The sequence below is a fragment of the Giraffa tippelskirchi genome, chromosome 6 (genome assembly GCF_054371585.1).
Source record: "Giraffa tippelskirchi isolate mGirTip1 chromosome 6, T2T-mGirTip1v1.2.pri, whole genome shotgun sequence".
Lineage (NCBI taxonomy): Eukaryota > Metazoa > Chordata > Mammalia > Artiodactyla > Giraffidae > Giraffa > Giraffa tippelskirchi.
This window is the reverse complement of record NC_137280.1, coordinates 167,044,600-167,068,240: the sequence shown is the minus strand read 5'-3', so window position 1 is coordinate 167,068,240 and position 23,641 is coordinate 167,044,600.

Here is a 23,641-nt window from a genome sequence, read left to right as displayed (position 1 = left end):
CCAGCTTGTGCTTCCTCCAGCCCAGCGTTTCTCATGATGTACTCTGCGTATAAGTTAAATAAGCAGGGTGACAATATACAGCCTTGACGTACTCCTTTTCTTATTTGGAACCAGTCTGTTGTTCCACGTCCAGTTCTAACTGTTGCTTCCTGACCTGCATACAGGTTTCTCAAGAGGCAGGTCAGGTAGTCTGGTATTCCCATCTCTTTCAGAATTTTCCACAGTTTATTGTGATCCACACAGTCAAAGGCTTTGGCATCGTCTATAAAGCAGAAATAGATGTTTTTCTGGAACTCTCTTCCTTTTTTGATGATCCAGTGGATATTGGCAATTTGGTCTCTGGTTCCTCTGCATTTTCTAAAACCAGCTTGAACATCTGGAAGTTCACGGTTCACGTATTGCTGAAGCCTGGCTTGGAGAATTTTGAGCATTACAAAGAATACTCAAACTACTGCACAATTCTCCTCGTTAGCAGATTTCTATATGAAATCTACCAAACAGAACCATATTCTGTAAACCATATTATCACACTGGGAGTTGTTTTCTTATTTATTCTAATTTCTCTCTTCCTAGTATTTAACAAAGTGTTCTGTTTTGTTTTTAATTTGGCTATACCAGGTCTTATCTGTGGAACGCAGAAACTTTAGTTGGGCATGCAGCATCTAGCTCCCTAACAAGGGATTAAACCCACCCCGATCCCCACACTGGGAGTGTGGAGTCTTAGCCACTGGATTACCAAGGAAGCCCCACTAATATTCTTTTACTTGTTTTGAAGTTTCAGTTTAACAATTCAATATACCAGTTATGAGTTTTATAAAGTTTTATATAGCTCAAGTGTTTTCCCTGTTACATAACTGGATCTTTGTCCTTAATCCATTTCCATAAATAACTGCTTACTCCAGTATATATGTATTTGGAAGAACTCAAAAGTCACTTTGTATCACTCAGTCGTGTCTGACTCTTTGCGACCCCATGAACCGCAGCACGCCAGGCCTCCCTGTCCATCACCAACTCCCGGAGTCCACCCAAACCCGGGTCCATCGAGTCGGTGGTGCCATCCAGCCATCTCATCCTATGTCGTCCCCTTCTCCTCCTGCCCCCAATCCTTCCCAGCATTAGGGTCTTTTCCAATGAGTCAACTCTTCGCACGAGGTGGCCAAAGTATTGGAGCTTCAGCTTCAACCTCAGTCCTTCCAATGAACACCCAGGACTGATCTCCTTTAAGATGGACTGGTTGGATCTTCTTGCAGTCCAAGGGACTCTCAAGAGTCTTCTCCAACACCACAGTTCAAAAGCATCAATTTTTCGGCGCTCAGCTTTCTTCACTGTCCAACTCTCACATCCATACTTGACTACTGGAAAAACCATAGCCTTGACTAGACGGACCTTTGTTGGCAAAGTAATGTCTCTGCTTTTAAATATGCTATCTAGGTTGGTCATAACCTTCCTTCCAAGGAGTAAGCGTCTTTTAACTTCATGGGTGCAACCACCACCTGCAGTGATTTTGGAGCCCAAAAAAATATAGTCCGACACTGTTTCCACTGTTTCCCCATCTCCCCCTCAATATTTGCATTTTCACTAATATGGATCTTCTTTCTTGTTTGTTTTTTATTGAGGATTTGGCATGGCTTTCCATTTTTTGTCATATTGATAAATTTTTTTTAAAAACTTTATATATTATATTGGAGAATAGCCAATCAACAATGTTGTGATAATTTCAATTGGACAGCAAAGTGACTCAACCATACATACACAAGTAAATTTTTGCCTGTTTTAATCTTAAGCTGTCATCACCTCCTAGGCTAGGACAAATTGTCAGGAGCCGCGATAGGCATTACTGACAAAATGGAGGCACGGCCCCACCCCCCTTTCCTCATCCCGCAGGCACGGTCCTGGGATGAAGGAGTTAGGTCTTGTGATTCTGACTTGTCCTTTCCTTCCTCCGGTTGAGTTGGCTGGAAAGAGTGTTATAATCCATAAAGTTAACTATTGACATTTGTTCAAGGATCTTTACAAAGAATGTTCGAGGATGAGCACATAGGCTGCAGCTTGAGGCCATGGGAAACATTGTTATCTGAAACCTGCCTGTAAGGGGAATGTTTACGGCAAAACAAGTTCCCTGAGTTTAGGGGTTAGGATAATTAAGAATAGTTAGAAGCTAGAAGTTTAAGGTATGTCATAGTGTTGGCATATTTTACTATAGCTTATGGAAACTAGGTATTTTAGAGATACTAATAGCTAAAAGCCTTTTTAGGAGATGATGAGCTTAAGTTACTAGGGGATAACAGGATTTAAAGAGACAAGAAATAAACTGAGGAATGTGATATACAGCCCAGAGACAAACTTGAATTACAATGTTATCACAAGGACACTTAAGAGGGAACTCTGAAGGACAACAATGATTTATGGAGACAGTAAATATGTGTGAGGGGAAACTGAAGATGTCACACCTCTGACCTAATGCTTTTGTAAAAGTATAAAAGAAAACCTGATGCTTAAAATAAACATGCAGCCCAGTGCTTTGAGCGAGAGACTGCATCATTTTCATTCGCTGACCCCGTTCATCCCTTCAGGGCGTTTCCCTGGCTGCCGGAGCTGGACTCCGGCAACAAATACCTAAGCATCATCTTTGATTCTAATTTTTCTCTCACTCTCCTCCTTAACCCATCAAAGCAAACTGTCTACTCAAGCTTCAAGATACACCCCAAGTCTCATAATCCCTTTTGCCCCTATCCTGTGCTTAGTCACTCAGTTGTGTCTGACTCTTTGCTACCCCGTGGACTGTAGTCTGTCAGGCTCTTCTGTCTATGGAATTCTCCAGGCAAGAATACTGGAGTGGATAGCCATTCTCTTCTCCAGGGAAATCTTCCCGACCCATGGATAGAACCGGCATCTCCTGAGTCTCCTGCATTGCAGGCAGACTCTTTACCCACCAAGCCCCAGTCCTATTTACTATCTTATCATGCGGATCACTACAGTATTTTCTCTGCTTTCATTCTTGCTCTCATGTATCTATTCTCAATCAACAGCCAGAAAAATCTTTATAAAAGTTCATGCCAATTGATTCTGAGAACACTTAGAATAAAATGGAAACTCTTTACCAGGAACAGGAGGCCTACCTAACATGGCTCTTAGCTACCACTCTGCCCTCATCCCCAACAATATTCCTCTTGTACACTATGCTCCACAAACACTAGCCCTCTTACTTTTCCACAAACATGCCAAGCTCCTGCTTGTCCCAGGGCCTTTCCCATATTGTCCCCTGTGTCTGGAACACCCCATTTGCAGTTCCTCACAGGGTCTGTTTACTTGCATTATTCAGACCACTCTGACCATAGGTAAGTTATGCTTCCTACTTCACATCATTCTCCCATCCCCATCCCCTTACCTTGTTTAATTTCCCCTGCTGTCTTTGTTACTTCTGAAAGCATATTGCTTGTTTACTGTCCCCTTATTTATTGTCTTTCTTTTAGAATGTAAACATTTTAGGGTAAGGATTTTTTCTATCTTCTCTGTGTCTCCTGAACCCAAAACTGGAACTTGATATATGGCAGATGATGAACATGTTCTAAATAAATCATCATAAATGCCATCTGAGATAGACATTATTCTCTCATTTTACTGCAAGGTTAGTAGCAGAGCCAGGATTAGAGAGTGTGTGACCCATGGAACGACAGTTGTTACATTGGTCCCTTCCAGCCACCTCACAGAATACTCTCAAAGGTTTTTGTAATTATCAGGAGTTTACTCCCATCAGTAATATTAAAGAGATAAGGACTTAATCCTAACCCCTGTGACAGCCCATTAGATAGCATGCATAATAAATACAGTCTTCTTTCTTAGACTCACTACTGTACTAAACATTTTTCATATTCTTGTCATTAAAGAAAAACAGAATGTGCTCTGGAATTGATTAACTCATTAATCTTCACAAAAACCTAGGCAGGCTTAATCAAATTAATTATCCTTGTTTTACACCCAAATAACTGACACCTACAGAGATTATTAGGTATGTTCAAGGTCATATACAGTAAATTTGTGACAAGAACTCATAGAGATCAGGTCCTCTTTTATTTTAGCAGTTCCCACATCTTTATTAGAGAAGCCTTCAGTCTGTATATGAGTATCCGACTTAAACTAATAGTGATATCTTCCATTTCTAAAGAAACAATTTATACAATTATTAAAAACCAAAATATTATCTTAGTTCATAGTATCTATGCATTTGATTAGTACCTTAAAAAAAGAATGGAGTGGAAGCTGATATTTTCTAAACTCTCTTCCATTTCTATGCTTTCAGATCTACTCTAAGTCATGAAGCTAGTTGAATGCTTTCTTAATATAATTTCAGTAAAATAATAGAAAAATATTGATGTGAATTGTTAGGAAAACTCAGTGATATTAGTGAAGTGGTTGAGTATGGAGTTTGAAATCACACAGTCCTAGGTCGATATTCCTCCTCGGTCAAGTTTTAGTTTCATATCTGTGGGTTAATATTTTAACTCTCCTAATCTTAATCTCTTCATCTGATAAATCTGGGTAATCACAGTACCTATCAGATAATCCTTTTGAATATTAATGGCATAGTGTATTTTCAGTATTTAGTGTATTTACTGGCACTTAGTAAGTTCTCAATGATGATACTGTAAATGATATTATATTTTTACTCTATCATTATTACTATTATTATAAAAAGTAAGGAGCTGTGACTATTTGACATAGATGGAATAGAAATTTACATTTTAGATATTTGAAAAAATTTTTGCAAAATCACGTAGTGTAAATATGCCCAGAGAAAGTGTTCAGCTTCCTGGTGGGCAAGCTGTTTTCAATTATTTTATATCAAGTGTGGACATTCATTTGCTTTTAATTGTATGCTTTGTGTAAAACTTGTATCTCTTAATACAGCCAGGCAGGACATGACTACTAGTAATGATATTCATAGTTACTTTAAATAATCACAGTTATGTCAAAGTATTAAGTCCATTTTTATTTATATTAGGTGGGTTGTTTTTTTTCTAATTTTGAATGCATTTTCAGCTATTTTGAACTTCTAAGGTTTGCACTTTGGGTGTCAAACTTGATCTTAAAATCGTGTGGTTGCTAACCAGAAACTGCTGCTCCTGCTAAGTCGCTTTAGTCGTGTCCGACTCTGTGCGACCCCATAGACGGCAGCCCACCAGGCTCCGCCGTCCCTAGGATTCTCCAGGCAAGAATACTGGAGTGGGTTGCCATTTCCTTCTCCAGTGCATGAAAGTGAAAAGTGAAAGTGAAGTCGCTCAGTCGTGTCTGACTCTTCCCGACCCCATGGGCTGTAGCCTACCAGGCTCCTCCGTCCATGGGGTTTCCCAGGCAAGAGTACTGGAGTGGGGTGCCATTGCCTTCACCAGAAACTAACTCAAGTCAAATTTGGGATAAGGATCTAGGAAAATCTCAGATGCCTCAACAGAAGGAGGTGTATGAAATTTCACAGAAACTGAAGCTCTGTCAGGCAGCTGCTCTCACATTACATGAAATCTCCTTCTTGCTTCTGTGCAAATGTTTATGGATTTCATTCACGTTTGTGAATCCAGATTCCTCAGCAAACTGTATAAGTACCCCCACCACCTATATTTTTCAGATAGCTTTCTGTGGCCAGGACATCTGACCTGGCCTGATCTTACCACAATCTTTCAGTCCTAGTACTTAACATTATGTGATTGATTCATGCTTGGAGATTACTTTCAAATTTCTTGGAGATGTAATCTGATTGAAACAGAAATTCTCAGTTATTCTCCCCTGATGTGATTATCTGTGTCCAGGACATGGTGTCATCTCTAAAATGAGTGGTATAGGCAGGGAGGAAATGATGGCATCTCTGCTAATGGTTTGTAAAATAATGACTGCGAAAATGACTTTTCTTACAGGACTATTGTTTACTCTATCACGAATGTCTGGCTTTCTAGTTTTCTGCAGTTTTGAAAAAGATCACATGCTAGCTTAATATCAAGACAAAATCTATGCTTTCTATGCATCATATCCTATAAATACATACTGGCCATTTCTATCAAATTTCACATAATACATTCTGCCTGGATCATGCAGGAATAGGAATTTAAAAGATACTGTTAATAATCCTAGTTATTCAGTAGGAACTGGATAAAATAGAAATAAATGGTTTGTAAGTCAGACACTTTTTAAATGAATGGGTCACTTTAATGTTAATAACTGAAAAAACCATAGGTTGTTCAAATGATTGATGAAAAGCCAACTGCCTCAACATGAGAATGATCCTGTGCAGTGTATGGTTGCAGTGGGTTGAATTGTGTCCATCCAAAAGATACGTCCAAGTCTCAACCCTCATACCTGCAAATCTGACTTATTTGGAAACAAGGTTTCTGCAGATATCATGATGGATCTCAAGATAAAATTATGCTAAATTTAGGGTGGGCCCTAAATGCAATGACTAGTGCCCTTACAAGAGAAAGATGAGGGGAATTTGAGACACACTAGAGGAGAAGGCCATAAAAGGATGGAGGCAGAGATTAGAGTTATGTAGCCTCAAGCAAAGAAATGTCAGGAGCCACCAGAAGCTGGTAAAAGCAAAAGACGCCTTACTAGAGCCTTCAGAGGAGCATGGCCATGTTGGTACCTTGATTTTGGACTTCCCTGTGGCTCAGATGGTGAAGAGTCTGCCCTCAATGCAAGAGACCTGGGTTCAATCCCTGGGTCTGGAAGATCCCCTGGAGAAGGAAATGGCAAACAACTCCAGTATTTTTGCCTGGAAAATCCCATGGACAGAGGAGCCTGGTGGGCTCTCTCTCTCTTTCTATATATACACATATATCTTAAATAATTCACATTACTTTCCAGAATCAAAAGAAGAACTGTAATGAATGTACCTCATAACATTAAGCTTTCACAGAGACTATTCAGAGAGTAGGGTATATTTAAAGACTTTATGATTTTATAAAAAAATAAAATAGTGTATTTCATGCATTTCTAAAGCAAGATCAGAAAAACTTCTAACTCTTATTAAATAACTAACTTCAATTGTAAGTCAGATCTACTTTCCAAAACAAAAAAATTTTATCTTTTGTGTTAATATCTGTCAGACTAAATATTACCCAGAGTTCCTACTTCTATTCATATTTTAATGAGAAGTATCATCCTACAAGTAAATTCTCTTATATTCATTCTTTCAAATCTCTTCAGCCAAGAAGAAAACAGTTTTATAAAATGTGTGTAATTAAAAGAGAGACATGAATTTCTAAATCCAGTATCTTTAAAAGTAAGTCTTTCAGATCTTAAAAAAAAATAATCTCCTGAGACTACAGAAATAGAAAAATAATTCATTTTTGTTAAAGATGATCACTAACCATAAGAATGAGGGGAAAAAAGAAATATAATAAAGAAAATTCACTGATGAATAAGTAGTAAAGTCTGTGGACTTCTTGTCCATAGACAAATAGTTGTATATCAGATATAGGGCATTTGTATATAAACTGAGATAATTCTATAAAAATTCATAATATTTTCAAATTTTAATTTTAGAGCTAAAATGCATACTCTAATGGATGCACATTAAAGTATAATTGACAACATTCCTCAGGAACTTAATATGACCTGAATTACCTTTCTTTCCCCTTATTTCATATCATATTTGCTCATGTAACACCCAAAACAGCCATCAAAATAAACAGTGGCTCAGATCCTCAGACTACAAAGTAGACTAGATTGATAACTTGAAGAAATTAAATTGTTTTGAGCTGGATACTACTTAAATAAACCTAAATAAAGTTCACATCATTCCTACTATGTACAAGATGTCAGAAAACTTATTATCAAACAATTTTATTTTTTAATAATTGTATCCTACCTCAATTTAGGTTAACTTTTATCATCCTCTCAGTTTTTCAAGTCTTCTACTACTTTCCATTTTCATTAGGCTCAGCTTAACATGTAACTTTCAAGATCAGATATCCTTATTCTTAAAACTCTAAACATATATTTCAAATTTAATACAAGTTAATCATTGAAATGGACTTTTCCAGACACTCAGTGGTAAAGAATCTTCCTGCAGTGTAGGAAACCTGGGTCCAATTCCTGGGTTGGGAAAATCCCCTGGAGAAGGAAATGGCAACCCACTCCAATACTCTTGCCTGGGAAATCCCATGGACAGAGGAGCCTGACGGGCTGCAAGAGTCAGACATGACTTCACAACTAAAGAAGAGCAACAGCAACATCCAATCATTAAGATAAACAAAATTAGGATGAGATCAGGAGTATGCTCTCTGCTTCTCTTCATCTAGAGATATGTTTTTGAGAGACTCTGATGCTCTCAGCAATCTCATTCAATCTACTGAGTTTATAGATCTTAAGAACTATTCAAGGATACAGAAGACAAGGGAGAAAGCTAGATGGCACTGATAAACCAAGGTGGACTTAATGACAACTGCTCAAGTCAAAAATATATTTGCTAGATACCGTTAGGAGTTAGCATCAATTCTATTAACATTACTGCCACAATATGTGCTTTCTGCTAGTAGTATACAGCCATTTTATGTCTAAGTAATGAGAATTCTGTAACTAGATAATTCTAAGCATAATTTATTGAATAATATTTCAGGGGAAAAAAAGAAAAATAACATTGATTTTTTTTTTCCAAATAAATGCTTCAGCCTCACTGCCCTTAACTGATGTCAAAGGTTAAATTAACTAGTTTTCAATAACTGCAGTAAAAATTACACAGCCTTCGAATTTGCATAAAGGATATTGATGAAGTGTCTTGAACTAATTTACCTTTTCACCTATGAAGAACCCATCATCCATCTCCTTCATCAGAGTGATGACCTTAAACAGCCAAAATATGACCCAAGCAAGAAAAAGTTTTGAAAATACAGGATCTTATCTCCTTCACAAATTCACTAGTGACAACAGACATTGTAAAATGTACTAAAGGTAAATGATAGTCTCACAAGTGCTAAACAACAGGATCATCAATATTCACCCAATGAAAAAGGGTGAGTCCCATAGTTGGAAAGCTTAATTTCATGTAATAATTTCATTATAGTTTTTTCAGAGGAACATATAGCAGATGTTGATTTGGGGAAATTCATGTATAGAAAATAATTTAGTGAATGGCCTTTGACAACTATTTGCTTTTTATGGAATTGATATGGCAGTAGTAAATAAAAACAGGAAAACTTGAATCCTACCATTTTAATAAATTGAATATTAATTTAATAAATTAAGTATTGATAAAATATTTAATTAAATTTTTCATTAAACAAATCTTCTCCCAAACCCTGCGTATTTTCAATGACTTATACATAGTTGTAACATAATTCTTTGTAAGAGTGTTTATAATTGATTATGTAGTTTTTCAAGCTCAGTTAACCTTATCATTATTTTCATAGCTATTTCTCAATGTTTGTACATTTAAGATGACTTTTTTGATAAGTCTAACTTTTTAGTTTCCTAAAATTCCTTACCCACTAACTTTATATCCTAGAAAATAAACAATACTAATTTTAATGTTCTCCTATTAAAATCATGATTAAGAGAGAAAATACTTTATCTGAATATGTGTAACCAGAGACACTGCTTCGTGATGTACTTTATAAACACTTTTAAAAATACTTCTTTATTACATGTTTTTCTCCTTACAAAAGTAGAGATTGTCAACACTTAGCTATGGCTAAACAAGCACAGTCTTAAAAGCACAGTCATGTGAAACAGACTCTGTTTCAAACGTTGAAGGCATTTATGCCTAAAAAAAACATATTTGGAAAAATTACATTAGGATTTAGGTCTTTAGATGCAAAATAAATAAAGGTCACTGTATGGATCCTTTTATTTCATGCAGGTTTTTTTTTTTCCCCTCTGCCTGTATTTCTTTTATTTTTTCCTTTAGTAAACATCTGCTAAGTCTCTAACATGCATCAAGCATTAGGCAAAACATGTTATTGTGTGTGTAAGTGGATCCTGCATTGTTTTCTTCTTTCCTCTCAGTTCAGTTCAGTCGCTCAGTCATGTCCAACTCTTTGCAACCCCATGAACCGCAGCACGCCAGGGCTCCCTGTCCATCACCAACTCCCGGAGTCTACCCAAACCCATGTCCATCGAGTTGGTGGTGCCATCTAGCCATCTCATCCTCTGTCGTCCTCTTCTCATCCTGCCCCCAATCCTTCCCAGAATTAGGGTCTATTCCAATGAGTAAACTCTTAGCATGAGGTGGCCAAAGTACTGGAGTTTCAGCTTCAACATCAGTCCTTCCAATGAACACCTAGGACTGATCTCCTTTAGGATGGACTGGTTGTATCTCCTTGCAGTCCAAGGGACTCTCAAGAGTCTTCTCCAACACCACAGTTCAAAAGCATCAATCCTTTGGCACTCAGCTTTCTTCACCGTCCAACTCTCACATCCATACATGACTACTGGAAAAACCATAGCCTTGACTAGACGGACCTTTGTTGGCAAAGTAATGTCTCTGCTTTTAAATATGCTATCTAGGTTGGTCATAACTTTCCTTTCAAAGAGTAAGCATCTTTTAATTTCATGGCTGCAATCACCATCTGCAGTGATTTTGGAGCCAAAAAAAATAAAGTCTGACACTGTTTCCACTGTTTCCCCATCTATTTGCCATGAAGTGATGGGACCGGATGCCATGATCTTAGTTTTCTGAATGTTGAGCTTTAAGCCAACTTTTTCACTCTCCTCTTTCACTTTCATCAAGAGGCTCTTTAGTTCCTCTAGACTTTCTGCCATAAGGGTGGTGTCATCTGCATATGTGAGGTTATTGATATTTCTCCCAGAAATCTTGACTCCAGCTTGTGCTTCCTCCAGCCCAGCGTTTCTCATGATGTACTCTGCATATAAGTTAAATAAGCAGGGTGACAATATACAGCCTTTTCCTGTTTGGAACCAGTCTATTGTTCCATGTACAGTTCTAACTGTTGCTTTCTGACTGGCATACAGGTTTCTCAAGAGGCAGGTCAGGTGGTCTGGTATTCCTATCTCTTTCAGAATTTTCCACAGTTTATTGTGATCCATACAGTCAAAGGCTTTGGCATAGTCAGTAAAGCAAAAATAGATGTTTTTCTGGAACTCTCTTGCTTTTTCAATGATCCAGCGGATGTTGGCAATCTGATCTCTGGTTCCTCTGCCTTTTCTAAAACCAGCTTGAACATCTGGAAGTTCATGGTTCACGTACTGCTGAAGCCTGGCTTGGAGAATTTTGAGCATTACTTTACTAGCATATGAGATGAGTGCAATTGTGCAGTAGTCCGAGAACTCTTTGGCATTGCCTTTCTTTGGGATTGGAATGAAAAGTGACCTTTTCCAGCCCTGTGGCCACTGCTGAGTTTTCCAGATTTGCTGGCATATTTTCTCTATGTGTGGTTAAATACATGTTTATTTATAACTTATTTTAGAATCGCTCAAGGTCTGAATGTTTAATACTCTTCTATCCAATCCTTTGTCTTTTCTCCTTCCCTTCTCTTCATTCATCTGCTATTCATTGTTATTTACTCACTTTTAATTCAAAGATGTTTTTAGTATTTGTATCTATTAATTTTATAGTTTCCTTTCTGTAGAAATACCCTCCCCCTTTTTATACATATGCCAATACTATAAGGATTTCCTATTTCTTTCAATAGTATAAGGAAGGAAAGAGATAACAGTAATTTTCACTAAAGTAAAAGCAAACCTAAAGTTGATACATGATTCTTGTTCAAGTAAATAAGCATAATTTGAAGTGTAAAATACTATTACAAAATTACTTATATAGCTAATTATTACAATTTATATTGCTTAATAGATTAAATTTTAAATTGATAATTACTAGAACTGAATATTAATTTACTGACAATGGTAAATTGTCAGATGGTAAAGAATCCATCTGCAATCTGGCAGGCCTGGGTTTGATCCCTGGGCTGGGAAGATCCCCTGGAGGAGGGCATGGCAACCCACTCCTGTATTCTTGCCTGGAGAATCCCCATGGACAGAGGTGCCTCGTGGACTATATAGGGTCGCGAAGAGTGAGACACGACTGAGTGACTAAGCACACGTAATGACCTTACCTTTTTATTAAGCACTATACTGTTCAAAATCAAGTAAATAGAATTTCTTTAGAAGTCCATGGTGATCCCTACACCCTGCCTACATTATAGTACTGAATTTAAGCTAAATCAGAACATCACCCCTGAGGCAAATGTTTGTGAGTTTCAAAATTTCAAGCCCTGAAAAACTCAGGACACAAAGCTAATGCCTTGAAAAATGAAAGAAGCCCAAGTCATCTATACTTTAGAAAAGATAACATTTAACAGGTTAGAGGAAAGCAGAGGAAGTGAGGGAGGGGATGAAGGACAGAGATTGGTAAGGAAACAACAGCTAACTAGAAATGATCACATGGCCAGGAGAGAGGGCCCCAGCTCCACGCCGTCTGTCTTGCATATCAGTTGTCTTTGCAACAGTCTCAGCAAAACAACATCGCTTCGACATCTCAGATGCCTCTGAGTGTGCACGTTCTGTCATTAGAGGGGCAAAGAGTCACTCTGGCTGCCTTACGGGTGCTGTGCAGTGAGGACTTCCTAGTTTGCTAATCAGTGTTCGCTTATACATGCCCTGAGACTTTTCCAAGCTCATTTGAATTATGCTGGACTAGCCTTCTCAGGATATACATAATCCTTTTAAGTGTATTCTTGCCTTGAGAATCCCCATGGACAGAGGGGTCTGGTGGGCTACAGTCCATGAGGTCACAAAGAATTGGGCACAACTGAGCGAATAAGCACACACACAGGGCCCTAGGTAGCGGGGAGTGCAGGAGGGCTCTGTGCCCGCAGGACAGAGTGAGCCAGCTTCCCTGGAGTCAGGGGAGAGACGGAACAGGGGCGCTGTTACATTAGTACAGAAGTGTAGGTGGTGTAAGAAAGAAAAAAAAGTATTTTTTTTTTAGACTTTAGGGTATTTGCATCAAATTCTCTGAATTTCTCCTTTATCTTATCTATCTCTCACTCCTGTCCACATGCTTATCTGTGGTCAAAATCAATGTTACTTTTTCTCCTCCCAATACTTCAAGGTCTCAACATAAGGATAATATGAAAAATATCACAAAGTTTGATGTTAGATTCCACAGGGCTAGATTTCTGACACCTATATCAACCAAGTGACGAGGATTTGAATTCAGCACAACGCTTCTTTTCAAGAGTGCTAAATATGATCACATTTGCACCAATTAACATCTTTCAAGAAGTCAAATATTCACTAAATAATTACTAACTCATATGCAAACCCTCTCTGACAAAGAGATAAAAATGATTTCAACATTAGGTCACTATTACATTATCACTGTGAAAATCTTGAACAATTTGAATCTTTATATATAAAAAAAAGTGTACATAGAAACTAGAATACTTTTTATTCCACAAGTTTACTCAGTAATAGAATAATTATGTAATAATAGAGATTGACATATTTCTGCATCCAAATCCTCAGAGATTTCTCTCTGTCTCTCACATACATAGCCATTCATCCATCTTAAAAAATTAATCTTATTATGTGCCAAGAACTAGCTGAACCACTGGGGATACTCTGAACAACTGAAACAAAATTCCTACTGCTATGGTGCTACATATTTTTAAGTAGATAACTGCTCATGAAGGTTTGTATATGATTATATTAAACAATCAACAAATTCTGAGAATGGCAATGCAGGGAGATATTTATGTTTAAATCAATAAATAGCCCTGTGCTTATATTTAATGATACACATAATCATACGACTTCCCTCGTGGCTCAGATGGTAAAGCGTCTGTCTACAATGTGGGAGACCTGGGTTCGATCCCTGGGTCAGGAAGATCCCCTGGAGAAGGAAATGGCAACCCACTCCAGTACTCTTGCCTGGAAAATCCCATGGATGGAGGAGCCTGGTGGGCTACAGTCCATGGGGTCGCAAAGAGTCATAATCATAACCCTGATAGAATTTAAGAATAGGTGGCAGCTTATTCAAAAGGCAGAGATGAACATTTCCCTTGTATACATTTCCCTTGCCTCATTTTATGTTTTCATCTTGATGATTCATTATTTAAACTTCGAATTTTCCCGGACTCCATGTATTTATGCCATAACTTGTGTGCACGCACACACACACATTGGGTCATAGGCTCTTGACCTTTATCCCCACCAAGTGTACTTTGTGTCCTGGAGCCCTGTCCTTCATGTACCCTCCTCCATATACTCATTTGAGGACTCTGGAATCATCTACTCATTCTGAGTTCTGGCAACCTAGCTGCTGGCCTGTTTAAAGTCATGGGTCACTGAGCTCTAGATGGCTTCCATTAGCTAGCATTAGCACTATGGGGGTGGGAAGGGGCAAGACCTCTGCATCCCCAGCTTTGTGATATTAGGGGCAGAGGAGGAGAAAAAAATAAGATAACAGGATAGGAAAGCGAACATAAATGAAGAAGGACAGTTCAGTGAGCCTCAACGCCTATATAATCCGTTCTAAGGACCAAAATGAATAAATATAAGTTTACCTTCAGAGCTATTCATATACATGATTTTGAACACCAAGATAAGTGGTCTAAGCTTAAATCTGCTCCCACACCTGTTTGACAGGATCTGAAGTTCCTTCAGGGCAGGGATCACAGGTACCAATGCCCGTGGGGCCAGACAGGAAATGTAAATAAGAGCACCGGGCTAGGATTAAGGCAAGAGCAAGTGGTGTTTATCACGGGAAGTAGAGATTACATGACTCAGTAAAGGATGTAGCTGCTTCTCAGTCCTTTCTGGTTGTTCTCTTTCTAATAGTGGGGGCCCAGAAATGCCAAACCTTATTTTTTTTAAGACAAACACTGCAAGAGGACCTAATACCGTTTGGACATGCACAACTCCTAGGTTTTCCCCAGACAGCAGTGGCATCCAAAGAAGTCAGGGGTGATAAAGGTTAGTTTCTCATCCACAACTCCCTACAAGTTCTAAAAGGAAAGCACCTTTTAGACCAAAATATGCCACAGACAGACTTGGAGACAAACAATGAGAGGCAGCGAAGAAAGGAAAAATGAATACACCATGTAACTTTCTAGAAGTCTCACTCTGGCCTTTTAGGTAGCAAAGTGTTTCAGTCTGAATGTAAATGATTACCAGCCCCTGTCTGTGTGAGATGTATTTACAGAGTGAGAAGGGAAAGGAAAGAAACCTTCTAATATAAGCGAGGAAGGAGAGTGGAGAGGAGTTAAAGGCTCTAATGACTACCTGGCAGCTCTTCCAGTTCTGTAGCCAGTTACCCCGCTCCTCCGCCGTGTGGGGCAGGGAGTGACAGCTGGGCCTGGAGGGGTCTTCGTGGTGCAGGTGTACATCTTAGCATTTTAGCAGAAATAGGTCTCACAATAGGCTCCCTTCATGGCATATCTTGTGTCTTTAAGTATTCTTGATACTAAAATATTTTATTCTGTTTTCCAACATCTAATTGCTGTATCCCTTCAACTTTTTAAAAGAGGTCCCATGTAAGAATTATTGAATCATGATCTTTGGGAGTTGAATCCAATCATACAGATTTTTGAAGTGGGAGAAGGGTTCCAGAGGGAAGGAACATATGTATACCTACGGCTGTTTCATGTTGATGTGTGGCAGAAACCAACACAACATTATGGGGTAATAATCCTCCAATTAAAAATTAGTAAAATTTTTAAAAAATGATGTGAATTTTCAAATTCTCCACAGACAGTTACGAATCATACTAAAAATTACTACTCTATGTGTTAATTGGATCAAACAGTCAACAAAAGGCATAAGTGGTTTAAAGCTGTGTCCCACCATGCAGGACTCATTAAGAGAAAAAGATAAATAGAGGAGACAGGAAAAAATGAGAGGGGTGGCAAGGAGACCATGTATACAGGATGTCCTTCACAGAGTCCAAATCCCCAGCCTTGATCCCTTGAGTGCCATTCTTGCAGCCCATTATCTTTATTTCAGTCTTTCTTTACCTTTTATTTTCTTTTTCTCTTTTAACCACCTCTTTCCTCCTCCCTTCGTACCATCAGTCTTATTTTCTCATGGTTTTGCTCACTCTAATCGACTTACTCAACTTTACCAATGCAATCACTTCTCAACTTGCTACTTCTCTAAAAACTCTGTAAAACAAATAGCCCATGTTTGTATTCTATAGCTCGACTGTGGTGGTGGCTGCGTAACTCTATATGTCTGTCAAAACTCATAGAACTGCACACCTGAAAAAGATGAATTTTACTAAATGTAAACCATAGTTAAATAAACCTATTAAATTATTTATTTTAAAAAATTCTATTTTCAGTTCCATAAGCTTCTCTCTGAATCTATAAAAAAATAATAAGGAAAGGAGAAGCAGAAAATAGTGGGTATAAATTTTGCGATACTAATTGAAATAGCATTTGTATTTGTGTTTTAATATACCTTTACCAAGCTGGATAGTTAAAAATAAATCCAGACACATAGCTTTTCTTTTACCCTGAAACTGGGACTATTGGCACAACCAATGGAGGGTGGCCAAAGGGACCTAAATTAGGAAAGAAGTGGTTAAGACACCTCTTTACTATTTTACAGTTTGAGATTCAAGTTCCTTTTGCATTGAAAGAAAAGAATAATCTTCCCTCGCTGCCAAATTTTTTTAAGAGGAGAAAAATTACCCCTTTTAGATAGAGATGAATTGGAGTCTTTCTTTGATAGTAGGTAGGGGCTTCCCTGGTGGTTCAGATGGTAAAAAATCTGCCTACAATGCAGTATTCTTGCCTGGAGAATCCCATGGACAGAGGAGCCTGGCAGGCTGCCCAAAGGGTTGCAAAGAGTCAGACAGGATTGCGTGACTAACACTTTTCACTTTTCAGTCCTCCCTTAGGGTCTCATCAGCACAGCTATTAGATGGTAAAAGGATAATACAAATAGTAAAATTTGATAAATATCCATCTCCTTAGAACTGTTTCATGAGGTTTTTTTTATCACTAGAATTATAATGAGACTCCTGGAACTGTAGATGAGATTGTGGAAATGATTCATCAGGTTATGCAGCTCTTACAGGGCTCCCTGTAAGGGAGGGTCCATAAACTGTCTTTAGTGAGCTAACTTGGCTGAGTTCTAATTACAATAGGTCATGTTAATTTGATCAAGGTTTCTATGTGCATGAAGATTTGGAGGTAAAATAACTTCTAGAAATATTATTTCTAATTTCATTTGTGACTATATACTCATGATTAATTGATAATGAGATTCCATGAGTGCAATTGTTTGTGTTGGACATTGGGAGATTTGTTTTAATAGAACAATATAAAACATTGCTACTAGCCATATTATTTCCCTCAGTGTAAGTTAATCCTTTCTATGCATTTATTATTTTTTTTCTACATCCGCATCTAACTCCGCTCTTATTTCCAGGTTACACTGTCAACTGCCTCCATTTTCCAATAGCATGGCATTCGAAAGACAGATGCGTATACTCCTACTGACTCTCAGCACAGTTCAGTCACTCAGTAGTGTCCAACTCTTTACAACACCACAGACTGTAGCACGCCAGGTTTCCCTGTCCATTACCACTCCCGGAGTTTGCTCAAACTCATATTCACAGAGTTAGTGATGCCATCCAACCATCTTATTCTCTGTCCTCCCCTTCTCCTCCCACCTTCAATCTTTCCCAGAATCAGGGTCTTTTCCAATGAGTCGGTTCTTTGCATTAGGTGGCCAAAGTATTGGAGTTTCAGCTCTAGCATCAATCCTTCCAATAAATATTCAGGACTGATTTCCTTTACAATTTACTGGCTTGATCTCCTTGCAATACAAGGGACACTCAAGAGTCATCTTCAACACCACAGTTCAAAAGCATCAATTATTCAGTGCTAGGCTTTCTTTATGGTCCAAGTCTCACTTCCATACATGACTACTGGAAAAACCATAGCTTTGAATAGATGGACCTTTGTTGGCAAAGTAACGTCTCTGCTTTTTAATATGCTGTCTAGGTTGATCATAGCTTTTCTTCCAAGGAGTAAGCATGTTTTAATTTCATAGCCATAGTCACCATCTGCAGTGATTTTGGAGCCCAAGAATGTAGAGTCTGCCAGCATTTCCATTATTTCCACCATCTACTTGCCATGAAGTGATGGGATATGATGGCATGATCTTGGTTTTTTAAATGCTGAGCTTTAAGCCAACTTTTTCACTCTTCTCTTTCACTTTCATCAAGAGGCTTTTTAGTGCTTCTTTGCGTTCTGCCTTAAGGGTGGTGTCATTTCCATATCTGAGATTATTGATATTTCTCCCGGCAATCTTGATTCCAGCTTGTGTTTCATCCAGCCCAGTGTTTCTCATGATGTACTCTGCATATAAGTTAAATAAAGAAAAGAAAGTGAAGTTGCTCAGTCTTGTCCGACTCTTTGTGACCTCCTGGACTGTAGCTTACCATGCTCCTTGTCCATGGGATTTTCCAGGCAAGAGTACTGGAGTGGGTTGCCACAGGGTGACAATATACAGCCTCAATGTACTCCTTTCCCTATTTGGAACCAGTCTATTTTTCCATGTCCAGTTCTAACTGTTGCTTCCTGACCTGCATACAGATTTCTCAGGAGGTAGGTCAGGTAGACTGGTATTTCCATCTGTTTAAGAATTTTCCACAGTTTGTTGTGATCCACAAAGTCAAAGGCTTTAGCATAGTCAATAAAGCAGAAGTAGATGTTTATCTGGGACTCTCTTGCTTTTTTGATGATCCAACAGATGTTTGCAATTTGATCTCTGGTTCTTCTGCCTTTCCTAAATCCAGCTTGAACATCTGGAAGTTCACAGTTCAGGTACTGTTAAAGCCTGGCTTGGAGAATTTTGAGAATTACTTTGAAAGCGTGTGAGATGAGTACAACTGTGCGGTAGTTTGAGCATTCTTTAGCATTGCCTTTCTTTGGGATTGGAATGAAAATTGACCATTTCCAGTCCTGTGGCCACTGCTGAGTTTTCCAAATTTGCTGGCATATTAAGTGCAACACTTTCACAGCATCATCTTTGAGGATTTGAAATAGCTCAGCTGGAATTCCATCACCTCCACTAGCTTTGTTCATAGTGATGCTTCCTAAGGCCCACTGCCTCTCACTCCAGGATGTCTGGCTCTAGGTGAGTGATCACACCATCGTGATTATCTGGGTCGTGAAGATCTTTTTTGTACAGTTCTTCTGTGTATTCTTGCCACTTCTTCTTAATATCTTCTGCTTCTGTTAGGTCCCTACCATTTCTGTCCTTTATTGAGCCCATCTTTGCATGAAATGTTCCCTTGGTATCTCTAATTTTCTTCAAGAGATCTCTAGTCTTTCCCATTTTGTTGTTTTCCTCGATTTCTTTGCATTTATCACTGAGAAAGGCTTTCTTACTCTCCTTGCTATTCTTTGGAACTCTGCAATCAAACGGGTATTTCTTTCCTTTTCTCCTTTGCCTTTTGCTTCTCTTCTTTTCAGAACTACTTGTAAGGCCACCTCAGACAACCATTTTGCTTTTTTGCAGTTCTTTTTCTTGGGGACGGTCTTCATCTGTGTCTCCTGTACAATGTCATGAACCTCTGTCCATAATTCTTCAGGCACTCTGTCTATCAGGTATAATCCCCTGAGTATATTTCTCACTTCCACTGTATAATTGTAAGGGATTTGCTTTAGGTCATATCCGAATGGTCTAGTGGTTTTCCCTACTTCCTTCAATTCAAGTCTGAATTTGGCTGTAAGAAGTTCATGATCTGAGCCACAGTCAGCTCCCAGTCTTGTTTTTGCTGACTGTATAGAGCTTCTCCAACTTTGGCTGCAAAGAATATGTTCAATCTGATTTTGGTGTTGACCATCTGGTGATGTCCATGTGTAGTGTCTTCTCTTGTGTTGTTGGAAGAGGGTGTTTGCTATGACCAGTGCATTCTCTTGGCAAAATTCTGTTAGCCTTTGCCCTGCTTCATTCTATACTCCAAGGTCAAATTTGCCTGTTACTTCAGGTGTTTCTTGACTTCCTACTTTTGCATTCCAGTCCCCTATAATGAAAAGGATATTTTTTTGAGTGTTCATTCTAAAAGGTCTCGTAGGTCTTCATAGAACCATTCAACTTCAGCTTCTTCAGCATTACTGGTTGGGGCATAGACTTGGATTACCGTGATACTGAATGGTTTTCCTTGGAAACTAACAGAGATCATTCTGTTGTTTTTGAGATTGCATCCAAGTACTGGATTTAGGACTCTTTTTTTGACTATGATGGCTACTCCATTTCTTCTAAGACATTCTTGCTCACAGTAGTAGACATAGTTGTCATCTGAGTTAAATTCACTCATTCCAGTCCATTTTAGTCCACTGTTTCCTAAAATGTCAATGCTCACTCTTGCCATCTCCTGTTTGACCACTTCAATTTGCCTTGATTTACGGACCTAATATTCCAGGTTCCTCTGGAATATTGCTCTTTACAGCATCAGACTTTACTTCCATCACCAGTCACATCCACAGCTGGGTGTTTTATTGCTTTTACTCTGTCTCTTTATTCTTTCTGGAGTTATTTCTCCACTGATCTCCAGTAGCATATTAGGCACCAACCGACCTGGGGGAGTTCATCTTTCAGTGTCCTATATTTTTGCCTTTCCATACTGTGGGTGATAGACAGGGAATCCTGGAGTGCTGATTTCCATGGGGTTGCAAAGAGCTGGACATGACTGAGTGACTGAACTGAACTGAACTTGCTAGCAAGTGCTGTTGCTGCTGCTGCTGCTAAGTCGCTTCAGTCATGTCCAATTATGTGCAACCCCATAGATGGCAGCACACCAGGCTCCACCGTCCCTGGGATTCTCCAGGCAAGAGTACTGGAGTGGGTTGCCATTGCTTTCTTCGGTCTTCATTGCTAAAACAGCTAAATATTTAGCCCCCAGCTAACAATCTGGAAATTTTCTTTGCTTCTCCTCTTTTCTTTATCTTTCATAGCTTAACAATTTCCATCTCAATATAATCCCGTGATTATTTTCTTCTCATATTTTATCACTACTACTTTGAAGAATATTCATGATCTTCCCAGTATCAGCTACAAAGAAGTATGTATATCTCCTCACAAATAATGTTCTACCATAGTTTCTTGCCCTTTTAGAGACAGATGGGTCACTTCATCACTCCACAAATTCAGTATTCCAGATATTCTACAAAACTTCCCACTACTATTGTTGGCTCTTCCACACTATCGCTCCTACTTTTCCCTGGGTGTGAAAAGCCATCTTCTCTTGTCTACCTACTGAAGGCATACTTATACAAGACTCAAGATTAAGCATTTCAACTAAATGTACTTCTATGGCTACCTGAGCATACATTGCTAAGTGCTAGGTACTCACAGGTTCCCTTCCCTGTGAATCCATCTGCACACTCTGACATCATATTTAAGGGCTACCTTCTCTGTGACCAAATTACACACAGTATGCAACTTCCTTCCAGCTCTCCTTTCACCTTCTCTTGTGTTAGTTACCTGTCCAATTGCTTGCCTCCTTTACTGTACTGTAAGCTCCTACAGAATATGCTTAACTCCTAATATGATGCTTAATGTTAGACAACACTTTTGTTGATGTAATAAGGAAATAAATGAGTAAATGTTGATTAGAATGTGGATAGATGGACTTCTCGTTCCAGAATATAGATTATATATTCGTTTACTCCTCCCCCTGGAGAAGGGAATGGCTATTCACTCCAGTATTCTGGCCTGGAGAATTCCATGAACTATTCAGTCCGTGGGGTCGCAAAGTGTTGGACACGACTGAGTGACTTTCACTTCACTTTCACTTCACTTACTCCTCCCACTTCGCACCTAGACACTGAATGACTGTAAATGTATTAAATTAGAAACAAACTCACTAAAGTTCTGAGAATGGAATGAGGGAAACTGTGGAACTAAAATAAAAACATATTTCAGGAAAATTAAGCAAAAGTATCCCAAGGAGAAAAATACAGCAAAGGAAGGAAATTTTGTTTCTTGTTGTACTTTGTTCTTTTGTTTGTTTGCTATGGAGAAATGTCCTAGAGTTGATAAATTAACAAGTCAGAATGGGAGGAGGGAACACAATGAGATAATTGATCAAAAACTACAGCTGCATAGCAGCACAAATCAGTATCTCCAATTATCAGAGCATCTATGTTTGTCCCTGGACAGGCACATACCAACTAAGGAAACTGAAAACTGGCCCAGAGGAAACTAGAGTTTTAATACTGGAAGTTATCTACTGTCACATGACCAACTTGTCCAAAAGTGTTTTAAGCAATAACCATTGCATCTTCTCATGAATATTTGGGGTCAGGATTTGGGGCAGCACAGTTCTCCTCCTGCGAAAGGGGGCATTAAGTCAGCTGCAGTAGGCTGGTAACTGCACTGGGCTTGAAAATCCAATAAGGCTTCACTCACATCCCTGGTGTCTAAGGGTTCCTCCACATGGGTGCTCTCACTCCACAAGGCTGGTTGGGGCTTCCTCACAGCATGGTGGCCTTGGGATAGTGGGCCTTCGTATAGGGCCACTGGCTTCTAATTGGTGAAGCTAGAAACTGCAGACTTTTTAAAAAAGTAATTTCTGCTGTATTCTATTGGTCAAACAGGGACCAGGGATGGAAAGCCTAGGTTCCTGCAAGAGGAGAAATAGACTCTATAATTAATAAAGTCAAGGAAAAGTCACATTGCAAGCTAGCAGGTGGAATGAAAAGTATTTCTGTTACCAATTGTGGAAATACATATCCTGCCCTCTGGCAGGATATCCTGCCTTCTGGCCCCAATTCCTTCCCTCAGGTAAAATACACTTACCCCTCTCCCAAAAATCTCATGCTATTACAGGCCCAGCCTTGAGGACCAGGATTTCTTTATCTAAATTGGGTCAAGATGAGAATAAGTTTCTTCAAACACAGTTCTTTGGGTGCAGCATCTTAACTTCAGAGATATAGGAATAAAAACCAAAAAGGTGTCTTCTCCTATTGTCATCCAACATAATGGGGAAACAGAGACAGAATAGCTGAAGTAGACCTTCTCATTCCAAAAGGAGGCACACAATACTCACTTATCCATAACAACTTTAAAATCCACTGAGCATATGCCATCAATTCCTACTGCTCTGGGGACAAGGAGTGTCTTTTAATTAAAATCAATCTCTGCTCCCATGGAGTGGTTCTTCTCAGAGCATGATCTCACATTCCATTTTATGTTGCATAAAGCACTGCCCATATCTTCAGGTGAGTGATTTTCTCTGCTTGTATCTTGCCTGTAAAAGTTTGGGGGCCCAGCATTTGTCTCTTTTCGTTTCAAACTCAAAATTTACACAGTTACTATAAAATGAATGTGACTTTCCCATATTATCAGATTACAATGTATTCCACATCCATTCTACTGACGAGCACTTCGATGCTTCTGTATCTTGGTTATTGTAAATAGTGTTACAATGGATATGAAAGTGAAGAAACTGAAAGCCACTCAGTCATGTCCTATTCTGCAACCCCATGGACCGTAGCCCCTCAGGCCCCTCTGTCCATGGGGTTCTCCAGGTAAGGATACTGGAGTGGGTTGCCATGCCCTCCTCCAGGGGATCTTCCCAACCCAGGGATCGAATTCTGGTCTCAAGCATTGCAGACAGATTCTTTACCAACTGAGCCACCAGAGGGTGCATGTATCTTTTCAAATTAGT